Consider the following 13,653-nt stretch of genomic DNA (forward strand, 5'->3'; position numbering starts at 1 on the left):
ACGTGAAGAAATACGAGATGACAATGCTCTATAAAGAAGAAAAAGGCTACCAAAAGAGGAAATGAGAAGATTTCTTAGTTTTTTCTCAGGCTAGCTCAGAAAATACCAAGATTCAAATTGTTCAACCCTATCTCAATACCTCCTACACATATTTTTTCTCTCGCTCAATTGATATTCAATCCAAGACTGTATTATCTTAAAAATTATAACTTGATCATAAAGAGTATAAGATGATAGGATTAACTTGCCTTTGATTTAAAATATTCATGGCTTTTAACTCATAGCTAAATCAAATAGTTTCCTAGGTTTTCTTTCAGCCTTTGAATTGTAGGGGAGGAATAATATTCTTCTACCCTCTAGGTTCCTTTAGCTGCTCTAAGAATTAAATTGACATGAAACAGAATAACAGGAGATAATCAAACAAATTTTATATTAAGTAAACATGGGAAAGACCCAGGAAAATTGAGTAACCCACCAAAATGGTTGAAGCCACCATCTTAGATACTATCTTCAGCTAAAGACAAAGGAGAATGTTAGGGGCAGTGGTTTGGGATTTCAAAGGCGAGGAAGGCAATTCACCTGGAGATGGAAAGGCAGGATTTGGTAAACAAACGTTTATTGGGCCATCTATAGATATGGCACCCTAGAAAGAACTTTGATCAAATAGGCCTGGCTAGATGCCTTCCTATCTACCACACCTAGAGTTATCTGGGGTGATAACTCCTTCCCGGCACAGGCCTTCTGTTTTAAATCCTTTTAGGCAATTTAGGCTCTCTATTTTAAATTCTTTTAGGCAAAGTTTCTTTCTGAGTCTTTTGTTCTTATAAACAATCAAACCAAAGAGACACATTTTGGGGTGGCAAATTCTGATCTCCTGCAACATACACACACATACATACACATATACAAATATAAAAAAATATATTCAGTTTTGATTTTTAAACCAATATGAGTACTTTTATTAACAGAGGTATTTTCTTATTCTCCTTTAAAATGTATTTCCTTCTTCCTTGCCCATCTACAACTTGTACACATACGGTAACTTCTATAGCCTGAGCTTCTTCTGAGGATAGGATACAAAATTCAGTGTCTTTGAGAAATAATGATAATTATATAGGCTAAGAGCATTGATATATTTTGCTAACTTGAGAATACTAGAGCTAGGGTTCACCTTAAATCAACATTTTCAAGGGCAAAGTGATCCATGGTGGGCTAAATCAGACCTAAAGAAAATTGACTGAGCAATATCAGAACCTTTATCACAAAACCTTTTCCCAAACAATGAATTTCTCTTCTCTAGGAAAGATTAAAGTTATCTCTACTCTTTTTCCTCTCTAAAATCTATTCTTGAGATGGAGTTATATGAGATGGGATGAGATGTGCATATTATGAGGCTTAATAAAGCTTCCCTTCCACTCTTCAGCGAAGTAGGTAACTTCCTGCTTTATCCACTTGCCTATATTAGACTGGAACCATTTAAATGGGCCTGGCTACAAGTCCTCTGCTGCCTGACTACAGGTCTGTGAAAGTATCCTGCAAATTTATAAAGGCTTTTGAAAGCTACTTCTTATCAACTTTTGAAATCAATTTCAAAGACTCTTTTACGGTTACTTGCATCAAGTTTCAAAACACAAGACGAAGTTGCTCTTAGATGCAATGAACAAAGATATTAATTGGCTAAAATTCCAAGGAGAACAAAGAATCTAATTGATATTGGAAAAAACTCTCTAAATACTCTAGACCACATGAAATACTAAATGAATCATGTGGCCCAAAATGAACTGTTTTTTTTTTTAATCAGATAAAACCTTTTTCAATATATCCAGAAATTTATATTATCATACGATAGTATAAGACTTCAACTATATTATCCCCATTTTAGGTAGCAGATGTAGTGATTTTAAAGTCTAGTATAGTTTTATACATGTTGATAGCTAACAAATCTGCATATCATAAAAATAGAAGTGTAATTTTGGAACATTTTCAGAACAGTAGCTTATAAATTTCAAATATTTAAATTTTCAAGTATCTGAGAAAAATATTCAGATCTTTTTTAAATAAATAGTAATTGTGAAACATTAATCCATTGGAGAAAAATTTGTATTGACTGGTCACAGGCATTAGTCTTAATAGATTAATCTGACTTACTATAATTGTTTTAATTTAAAATATTTGGATTTCAAATGTATTAGGTGTTTTCATTTGTTGTTAAATATTCTCATTGCTATAATAAACAATATCACGTTGACTCAATTTATCAGGACTTTTTATGCTAAAGTGAGATTTTTAGAATATTGCTTTGGTAATAAACTCAAGGTAAAAGACAAAGAGAGGTATGAGACCATACTGAAGTAGTTATTCATTAAAATGACAAAAAGAGGGTGCATATGAAAAAAGTAAAATAGCTTAAATCTTGTTACAAAACTCTTTAGGAAGTAATACATTTCCAGAAATTTGAAGAACACATTACTGTAGTGGTTCTCTAATTTAATGATAAAAATGATCACATATATATTGTGGTGAAAAATACGCCATATACCAGTCAAAATATTTTTGAACAAGGAAATAAAGCAGTCGTCAATGGAGAAGTATTTATCTAGCATCTATATAATATTGTCTTTGTGAATCTTGAGAAGTATACGTAACTAGACTTGAGAAAACTGTATCTTTGCCTAGATCTGATTTTCATATTCCCACACACAAATGTTTTAAGAACTCAAACTAGCAGTGGACCATGCAAGAATATTCCTTGGAAATAAAAAGAAATACTGAGAAAGTGAGAGACTAGTAGCCTTTAAAATTACTTTTAACCTTATGAACCTAAACTTAGTAGAGTAAGTTACTTCAGCACAATTTTAAATGTGAAAAATAATCCTGTGAATTCATGATAGGAAATCTGGACCTAAGAATTCCCTGGTATTTCCCCTTTTATGGCAAAAACATCCATACTACAATTTTCCATTTCTTATTCTCTAATTTTTCAATTGTTGCATTTAGTTTTATACAAAACATGGGCACTTTAATGACACACTTGATAAATCCTTTACCAGATGTCTGTCTTGAGGAACTGTAGGCCTAGATTTTGTTTCCACAGTGATTAATGATTAATGGAAGTTCCACTCTGCATGTCATTTCAGTCAACCAAGATAATATGTCTTACGTGTTAGGAAGGCAAAAGATGAAGCCTGTAGAGCTGAATGAGGTTGATGACTTAGCAGTACAGAGTCTATTCTTGTTTTAATCATTAAAGGCTTAAGAGAAGGCTTTTTGTTCTTGCTCATGGTGGCAGAAAAATGAAATAAAAAGCCCATGAAAATCTACTGAGTTTAGCATCTGGAATTAGTGCCATCAAATTATCACCTACAGTAAATGAAGGCCCTTTACATATGCTTCTGATTTCCACCTTCAAAGCCAAGCATAACACAGATGCTGTTTCATGGCTTCAGGGCTCCCATTAGAAACTCTCACTAACTGTTGGTTTATCTGCTCCTCTAGAACTGCATGGGCAAGTTAGACATGCAACAATATATTCTCTGCGTAGGGGCAAAGGAAAAAAGAAATGCAGCCCAAGGAAGTTGGAGTATATTCCGCATCTTAAATGATGTCTATCCAGAAGAAGGTTGGTATACCACCTTTATTAGTCAGCTGGTAATAGTGTCGACTGCAGCAAAAATATCTGTTTCAAAATAGAAAAATCTGGCTTGAGACTCTTGTCATTTTCCATGTGACCGAAATATTTTCTATGACGTGGTTCCTTTTTGTCTCTAGGTCCTGAAAGCATAATGATGACAAAGGGCAAAGTTTTTTAAATCAGTCAGTTTATGGATCTGTACAATAATGGAATTTGAAGTGAAAACCTCTCATTCAACAAACTATGAAGATGTAAATATTTTATATTATCATCCTCTGTAAACATCCCAAACAAATATTATCTTCGAATCCAATGGGAAAATCTAGATTAAGACTTTTTCTTCAAGTCTGCTTCAGGGAACAAACGGAGAAACAACCTGAACATCATGCTGCTATAGAGTTACGGAAAGGGAAAACAACTGGAGGCAATTAGATACTTTTATAGATTAGTCTGAAAAACAAGGGAAAAGTATTCCTAGTTTGTCTCCCCACATGCCTTGCAACTAGAAAATGATCCTCAGGCTCTTAGCCTGCCCCCATGTCTTCCCTCTTCAGGAGACTGAGATTTATGTCCTGGAAAAATTGCAATACAGGGATTCAGGCTTTAGGGTCACTAGATATAGCCGAGGAAAATGTGCCATAATGAAAACAAGGGAATTAAATGATAAGACCCTTCCAGTTAATTTGATTGAAGGATGCCACCCACTTAAGTTGACCACTCTCCTCCCTCCCTCAGATCTCCTGCCAAGTAGAAACCAGAAGGCCCAGAATACTGTTAATATAATCCATACACATCGGCCTCCAAGGGTAAAGAACAGGATGGAAAAAGGTGGGGAGTGAATGTGGAGGGATAAACTAAAGATATCCAGCAGAGTAAACTTGTCTTATTTTTCAGAGGGCACACTCTAACCAAACCCTAATTATTGTTTTCCTAAAAAGCATTGCCAATTTGATTGATGAACAATATTTAAATATTTTCCTATCGGGACACATTTTATAAATAAATATTCCCTAGAATAAATTTCACAGATTTGTAGAACCTATGTGTATTTATGCATATACATATATATTCATAGGTGTGACTATCCACACAGCAAAAAGAGACATAAATCAAGATGGAAAGACATTTTTAAAGAATAGATTATACCTAGTACAAGACTATGAATTTTTGAAGGAGGATATCACAGTAGGTATCAGTAGATTTCATCAACACTACCCTGGATATTACAAGATAGAACCTAAGGGCAAGATGTCTCAAAGCACAGATCTCCAGTTTCTCATAACTACACTAGCTTTGGCAGTATGGATGGTGGATAATCATTAAGATGTGAATCAATTTGATGTTTTTTCCATAGCCCGGGAGTGTCAAATGATTCTGACACCTTGGACCAAATATTGGGAATCTCAGAGGCCTTAATGTGAGTACTATGTGATGACCAGCATTTTCATAACAAGAGAATGAATAACTGACTGAGTTTTAGGGGTGGCAGGGGGTTAAGAGTGAAGCTGGGAAGCGCTTGGACTCTTGATAATGCAATTCTTCCTGCAGGAGATCAGATAGAGGCTAACAGTTCTGATTATGAAAGGCTATAAAAAGGTAAGAGAAGACCATGGGAGTTGACATTAATGTTGGCAAATATTTACTGACCTCCACTTTGCCTGTGAAAGGAGTACACTTTTTTGCCCAATAACTTTGGACTTGGTCATGGTATCTTCGGCCAATTAAATGTGAGCAGAAGTGAGGACACACAAATGATGCTTTAAGAGACATTGTATTTTACAATGGATTTCTTGTTCTTTTTTTTGTTTGCCTTGAGAATGAATGTGTCCCACAAAGGGACTGCTCATTCAGCCTGAGTCCCAGAATGAAAAACACATGTATCAGAGTCACAGCCTGTCCAAAGACTGGAACTGTGTGGCAGTCTAAAAGTAACATGAACAAGGAATAACCTTTGTTGTTGTAGGTAATGAGAGATTTGAGATTGTTTTGGTTTTTAGTAAAGCTGATTAACACGATCACTTTTCACAGACCTTCCCTAAGATAGCTGCTAAGTTGGAGACTGGTTTAATATTTTTCCTATGAGTAGTTGTTCTAAAACATGTACAGTATATCTATCCCTTTATAGGCAAATTTGGTCTTGATATTCAAAGTTTTGGATGAAAGTACTGGATAATTCAGTTAAAAATTAATGTTCAATTGTTTCAAGAGTTGATATAAATGAAAAATAAATTTTTTTGGTAAATGAGAAAGGAATTTCTTTTTTAAACTCTTGCTAATAACAGAGATGTACATATGCACCTGGGTGGACATTCATTCATTCCTTTATCAAATATTCGTGAGTACCTACTGTATACAAATCTCTGTTCTATGCACTTTGTATTGACTAGTGAATGAAGCAAGTTTCCTACCTTCATGGATTTAATTTTATTGGGGTTGGAGAGAGACAAAATAAATGTTATCCTTGGATACTTGGTCAAGCTGGAGTCTGACAGCTTTGTACATCTTAATGTCACCATATCCCTCTTTGTAATTGATGTGTATTCTCTGGAGAGATACACTTAGTATCTGCAATATCCAGCTCCATATTGGATTAACTGTATATTGCCATGTAACAAATTACACTAAAATGGTATACCTTAAGCAACAAACATTTATTATCTCACACAGTTTCTGAAGGTTAGGAATATGAGAATGACTTAGCAGTGTAGTTCTGGCTTAGAGTCTCTCACAAGGTTACAGTCAAATTGTTGGTTGGGGTTTCAATCAGCTGGAGGCCTGATTAGGACTGGAGAATTAAATTCCAAGATCTTTGACTTACATCACTGTTGAAAGGAGGCCTCAATTTCATTGTAACCATTGACGGATGACCTCCTTTCTCTGCCAGAAAGAAATGTCCACAGGATTCCTGAGTGTACTTGTAACATAGCAACTTTATTTCCTCTTTCACAATCTGTGTGCCTTTATTTCTTCTTCTTGCCCTATTGCAGTGGCCAGAACTTCCATTACTAGGTTTAACAAGAGTGATGAGAGCAGGCATTCTAGCCTTATTCCTGATATAAAGTGAAAGAATTCGGTCTTTCACAATTAAGCATGGTGTTGGCTATAGACTTTTTGCAGATATTCTCTATCAAGTTGATGTAGTACCCCTCTATTCCCAAATTGCAGAGTTTTTATCATTAGTGGGCATTGAATTGTATTAAATGCTTTCCCTGAATCAATTGATATGATCATATGATAATTCTTCTTTAGCTTATTAATATGGTGAACTATACTGATTGATTTTCAAATGTTGAAACAGTCTCACATAACTGAAATAAATTCCAGTTAGTCATAGAGTGTAATTCTTTTCATATATTGTTGGATTCAATTTGCTAATACTTTAGTTGAGGATTTTTGTGTCTAAATCCATGAGAGATATTTGTCTGTGGTTTCTCTTATTCTACAATCTTTGTTTTGGTACCAGGGTAATACTGGTTTCATAATATGAGTTGGAAAATATTCTCTCCTCTTTTATATCCTGGAAGAGATTGCGTAAAATTGGTCTTAACTTTTCTTTAAATGTTTGGTAAAATTCTACACTGAAGCCTTCTATGAATGGGCATTTATTTTTCAAGAGCATTTTAATTAAAAATTCAATTTTTAATGGTTACATGACTATTCAGGTTATCTATTTCGTCTTGTATAATTTTTGAAAGTTTATTGTTTTCAAGTAATTGGTTTATTTTTTTCCTAAGTTGTCAAATTTATAAGCATAAAATTGGGTATAGAATTTCATTATTATTCTTTTATTGGCTATATAATCCATGGTGATGTCTCTTGTTTTTATTCCTGATATGGGCGATTTATATCTTGTATCTTTTCATCCCTGTCATTCTCTCTAGAGAATTATCAATTTTATTAATTTTATTGATAATTTTAAGAACTAGCTTTTGGTTTCATTAATTTTCTCTATTGTTTTCCTGTATTCAATTTTATTTATTTCTGATTTTAATTTTTATCATTTCTTTCCTTTTATTTCTCTTGGGCTTATTTTACTTTGACGAACTAATGAGAAAATTATAAAACAGTCTGGTCAAAATCCAGAAGAAAAAGAAATCTAGAGAATTGAACCCTGCTCTTCCCATGAGGGAATTTTCTGATTTCATGGAAGGTGACTGAGAGCTGAGCAGAGCTTTTGAGAGCCTTTGGGGTTTGGATAGATAAAGTCGGCTATCAGGTGCCAGAAAAAGATGTGATGGGAGAGGGAAAGGCTCAATAACCCCTGTGTTGTTAATTGAACCCTGAAGAACTTAGAAGCAAGTGCAAATTCCTCTTCCTTTTCCTTTCCCTTTCTTTCCCTTGGAAGTGGTAGCATTACTAAGGGCTAAAGAGTTATGGAGTCTAGCATTCAATAACATGCCTGGGGGATGAGAAAGTGGCAGTGAGGACAGGGGTCAAGTAGGTGGCCGAGCAGAACAGGTAGCATCATGATCATGAGATTGGTTACACTTCGGTGACAGCAGAATTAAGCAAACAATAAGTATATTAAGGATAATGGAAGCTAATTTAAAAATTTGGAAAATGAAAATGCTAGATAGTATCCTTGAGGTCTTGGTTTGGAATTGTAGGTATTGATGTAAACTTGTATTTTTTATAATATGAATACTTATAGACTCAGAAATTACATATATATCTATAGCTGGAGATCTATCTATAGATCTGTCTATATCTCTATCTATCTCTATCAATCTCTTTGTATCTATCACCTACATATGCATGTATGTATGTAGCTGTCTATTTATCTATCTATCAAGAGAGTTAATGAGAAACAAAGAGCCAGATAGCTGTGCACTAAGATGGCTAGAGGCAAAGATGACAGTCTAGTAACAGCACACAAAGTACCCGGCTCCTGATTTCTAAATGTTATCCTCCACTGAAGGAAGTCAGCAAACTTGGAGAAATACCTAGTCCCAGGACTGAGGCCAGCAAAATACACAATATGTTAGAAAATAAGGAAGTTTTCAGAAAATGACACAGGAATGTCAAAAAAGCACAGAACAAGTTTGAGGGGACTCCGGCTGTCCAGATCTGGGATAATTTGAGTATCAAAATAAACTATGATCTGACATATTATAGCTTTTGTATTAAATAGAAAGTCATGAGTTCATATTCAAATGAAGTGGAAAGAAGAGTTCTTTCTTATAATACGCCATTTAATAAATTAAGAATGGCAGAAATAGAAACCATTCATAGAATTTGCAACCATTTTAACGATTAAAAATTCAGGCTAAATGATTAATCGATGATAAATGCAGGGGAGTGGATTATATTCTCAGATTATCTCCCCCCAAAATACTAATTAACTAAAAAGATAGAAAAGGTAACATTGTGGTAGAGAAACAGGACAGGCACCAATTTAACCAAACCAGAATTTGACAACACCCACCAGTGGTGGAACAGGCTGGTATTCCATGCCCTCTGATGTGATGGCCAAAACATCTTTTCTGTTCTATTCCTGCCTAAAACGTATGTCCTGACAGTTGAAATGGGCAAGGTTGAGAGACATTTTACAAGATTAAAAGTCTCTACCCTAAAAGTGCAAAGATCAGGAGACACAGAAAATACTGAGTAACTGTACAGATTGAAGGAAACAAAAGTGATATGACAATTAAATGAAATATGCAATCTCTGACTAGATCCTGGACCAGAAGGAAAAAACAAAAAGACTTTGATGAAATAGTTGGGATGGACATGAATATGATAGATGATTTGGATGGTAGTATTGCATCAATGTTGATTTTCTGATTTGGATAGTTGTGGTTATATAAGAAGGTGCCCTTATTTGGGAGAACATACACATTGGTATATTTAAGAATGATTATATCTACAGCTTGATCTCAGATGGCTCAGAAAAACAATAATGATAATGAACAAGTGTGAATGTGTATATATATATGAGTGTCAATATGTGTATGCATGTATATGCATGTGTGTATGCATATGTATATATATAGAGAGAGAACACATATAGTGAAATGCTAACAATTGGGAAACGTGGGTGAAGCAGATACAGGATATTTTGCACAGCTATGGCAACTTCTCTAAGTTTGAGATTATTTTGTAATAAATTATTATACAAAAGAAGTAAGAATAAATTGGAAATAGAACATTTCTTAAATGTTTGAATTATCTTAATCCTTAAAAATTGATTAAGTGATTCTAACTACTAGAGTTTTCTTAGACATATGGCAGAAATAAATGAATATTTTTCCCTGGAAGAAGACAACATCATAACAGGATTTAAATTATATCTATAAACATTTTCAAATACAATCTCCCACATACAATAAAAAATAACCAAGCATAGACAAAACAACATGAATTGACTATAATCTTGTTCCCAAATATTCCTTGCCTCATCTTATGGAAGATTACACCTCCCCATTCCATTGACATCAGTCTTGGATATATGACTAGCTCAGGTCAATAAAATGTGAATAAAAATGATAAGTGCCACTTTTGTACCAAAGCTTTAAGAGCTCATGGTCCTGCCATCACATTTACCTTTGCCACAACACCAGTAATTTCTTGTGTATAATCTGCTCCTTCAACCTGTGTTACAGAGCAAGCCATTATTAATCAGGGAAATACAAAACAAAATCACCACAGTGAGATGCAATTTTATGCCCAAGAGATAGAAAATATTACAATATGACAATAATAGATATTAGCCTCTGTGTGAAAAATAGGACAATATCAAGAAAATTGAAAATGCACAGGCCTGAAGACCCAGTAATTTGACTTGTATGTAGAGAAACTCTTGGGAATTTTCTTCAGAACATATCTACATGAATTGTCATAGTCTCATTGCCTATAACAAATTTTTCTACTTCTCAAACAGCTATCAACATTAAAAGAAATAAACAGATATAGGCCTATACATGTAGTGCAAATAACTGTTCCATAGCTTCAAATATCAACTTAAGTAAATTTTAGTTACATAACCTTGAGCCAGGATAAAAGCAAGTCACAAAAGAACACATTGAGTCTGATCGTCTTTATATACTATTAAGACATGCCAATTGAAGGATAAAGTGTATGAGTAATCACGTTAAGTGTGTTAACCTACAAAAGAAATCCAGGGAATGATAAATACAAAATTCAGGGCAGTGATTATGTTATCTGTGGTCAGGATATGTAAAGAGATGAGATTGGGAAGAAGCAGAGAGGTACTTCACTGGTATGAATAATGCTCCATTTCTTAGGCTCATGGTGGTACATTGGTGTTCCTTTTGTTCTTATTCTTTATGCCATATATGAACACACACACTTACGTGTGTTCTCCATTGTAGTAATGGAGGATACTGCTATGAAGATTGTTGTACATACAACTTAATGTACACAAACTAGTTTCCCAAGAGTATATATCTACTAGTGGAATTTCTGGACCATAACTTATGTGCATGTTTGCCCTTCTTAGATAATGACAAGTTGTTTCCATAGTGTTTCTATCTTTTTAATCTCCTATCAGCAACGTGTTACTTCTCACTGATCCACATCCTGACTAACATTTATTATTTTCAGACTTTTTCATTATTGTCAGTCTGGTGGGTATAAATGGCATCTCATAGTGAATTTTTATTTTATATTACCCCGATTACTAATGAAGCTAGAGAAAAACTAGATTATAAGGAAATTTTGAGACTGTCATATTTTTGCATATTGCTGTTCCAGCATTCTCTTTACTCCTTCCTTCTGGAAGTTTGAGTTGATATATACATGGGACCTTACTGCTCTATTCTACATATCCATTACTCTCCTTTCAAAGTAGTCTATTAATCTCATGTGGTGCAGTCTATGGAATTTCCTCAGCTCCATCTTCCATATCACTAATTAACTATAGAGCCATATCTTATTTGTTATGTAAACCATCTCCTAATTTTCTTATTTTAATTTATTCATTTTAAAAATTTTATCTTGCTAATTTTTTCAAATCTGAAGTTATAATTTTAGTAAGATCTTGTTTTTTGTAAAATTTTTAATTTCTTCTTTATTTCTTTAAACATATTAAGCATAGTTATTTTATAGTCCTTATCTGATAATTCCAATATCTCTAAATTTGTAGTCCAGTTGACTCTTCTTGCCCATTGTGATTCCTTGTGTGTATGTGTCTATGTGTGTGTGTGTTTGTTGTTATGTTTTATGAACTCAAGTTCTTTCAGATTTTTTCTTTGGTAATTTTTGAGACTTGGGTTTAAATGTATTCATTTACAGGAGATTTTTATGTACTAGCTTCAAATCTGTGCTCAAGTATCTGGATTATTGTAACCTTCAGAGGTGGCTGCATCATTTATTTAAAGGCAGATTTTTAGATCTAGAATGTCATCAAATGCTAACATTTTAGAAATTACTAAGTTGCCCATATGTTTTCTGTTTCTTACCTCTGGTACATCTTCATAGAAAAGAAATAGGATATATGGATTCTTTCCTTTTTCCCATCAGATTTTGTATGTTTATACCAGGAACAGTAAGGAAGTAAAATTAGAAATGAAAATAATGTAAAGGCATAGTATTATCCTCATACAGCTTGAAAATGAGTATTCAAACAACAGTAGCAACAAACAAATAGAAATAAATGGTTATGGAATGAAAACTAGGTATTACCCACACATCTGATGCAAATTTCTCTACAGCAAGAGAGGCAAAGCATGTTGAATAATCCAGGTACAGAAACATATTCTCAACTTTTATCTTTATGACAAGGTTTATAACACAGACAAAAAATGTAGGAAGTTCTCTTCCCATCAATTTGATTCAGAGCTTATGAGAACATTTTTGAACCTAGTATGTGTGTGTGTATAAAATCAGGTTGTTAGTGAAACCAGTTGAGTTACTGGAAATATCAGCATTCTTATCAGAATTCAATTCAGTCCAGGTCTCAAATTTACCATTTACAAACTAGCTTTGGCAACTGAAGCCAATAACTATATAATTTTTTATTACACTACTTGCAGTTTGGATGGTAAGGGGTGTTCTCCTAGGGACCCTTAGTGTCATTCTCACTCTAAAAAATTAGAAGATTTTGGAGATGATGTGATAGGACAAAATGCTGTCTCTTCCTTCCTCTTCCCTTATCTCCTCTCACGTATATCCAAGTGTTTCCACCCAATAAAAAGCTGACAGAATATCATAATAATGTGTGTCAAAGTATTCTGCTTTGCCTTAAATCACTGCATATCTCTTCTATTCTTTGATCTCATTGGAAACTTTTATTTATAGAAAAAGTTATACAGTGATATTTATAGTGGTCTTCTTCATCAGTTTTGTAGATGTGCAACATTATCTTTCTCTGCCTTACAATGCAAGTTTTGACAATCTTGAGGCATATATTTTAATCGTGATGCTTTAGCATAAGCTTTTTACAACATGTAGCAACAAACATAAAGCACATGTATCCTACGTTTATTGAGTCAATATTATCTTATATGGATATAGAAATGGCATTATTATCATTTTCCCTTACAGTTGTTACTGTAAGATCAGAATAACCTTCTTCAGTTAATAGTAGACTCTCCTGAACCATTTCTTCTTCAAATCTATATACTCAGTTGCTAATGATGTTGAACATCTTTTCATGTGCCTGTTGGCCATCTGTATATCTTCTTTGGAGAAGTGTCTGTTCAGGTCTTTTGCCTATTTTTTAATTGGGTTGTTAGTTTTTTTGTTGTTGAGATGCATGAGTTCTTTACATATTTTGGAGATTAACCACTTATCAGATGTATGGTTTGCAAATATTTCTCCCAATTGTTAGGTTGTCTTTTCATTTTGTTGATGGTTTCCCTTGCTGTGCAGAAGATTTTTAGTTTGATGTAGTCCCATTTGCTTATTTTTTCTATTGTTTCTCTTGCCCGTTGAGACATGGTGCTTGAAATTATGTTGCTAAGACCCATGTCAAAGAGCGTACTGCCTATGTTTTCTTCTAGAAGTTTCATGGTTTCAGGTCCCACATTCAAGTCTTTAATCCATTTTGAGTTAATTTTTCT

Source organism: Diceros bicornis, chromosome 8, assembly GCF_020826845.1.
Source record: "Diceros bicornis minor isolate mBicDic1 chromosome 8, mDicBic1.mat.cur, whole genome shotgun sequence".
NCBI lineage: Eukaryota > Metazoa > Chordata > Mammalia > Perissodactyla > Rhinocerotidae > Diceros > Diceros bicornis.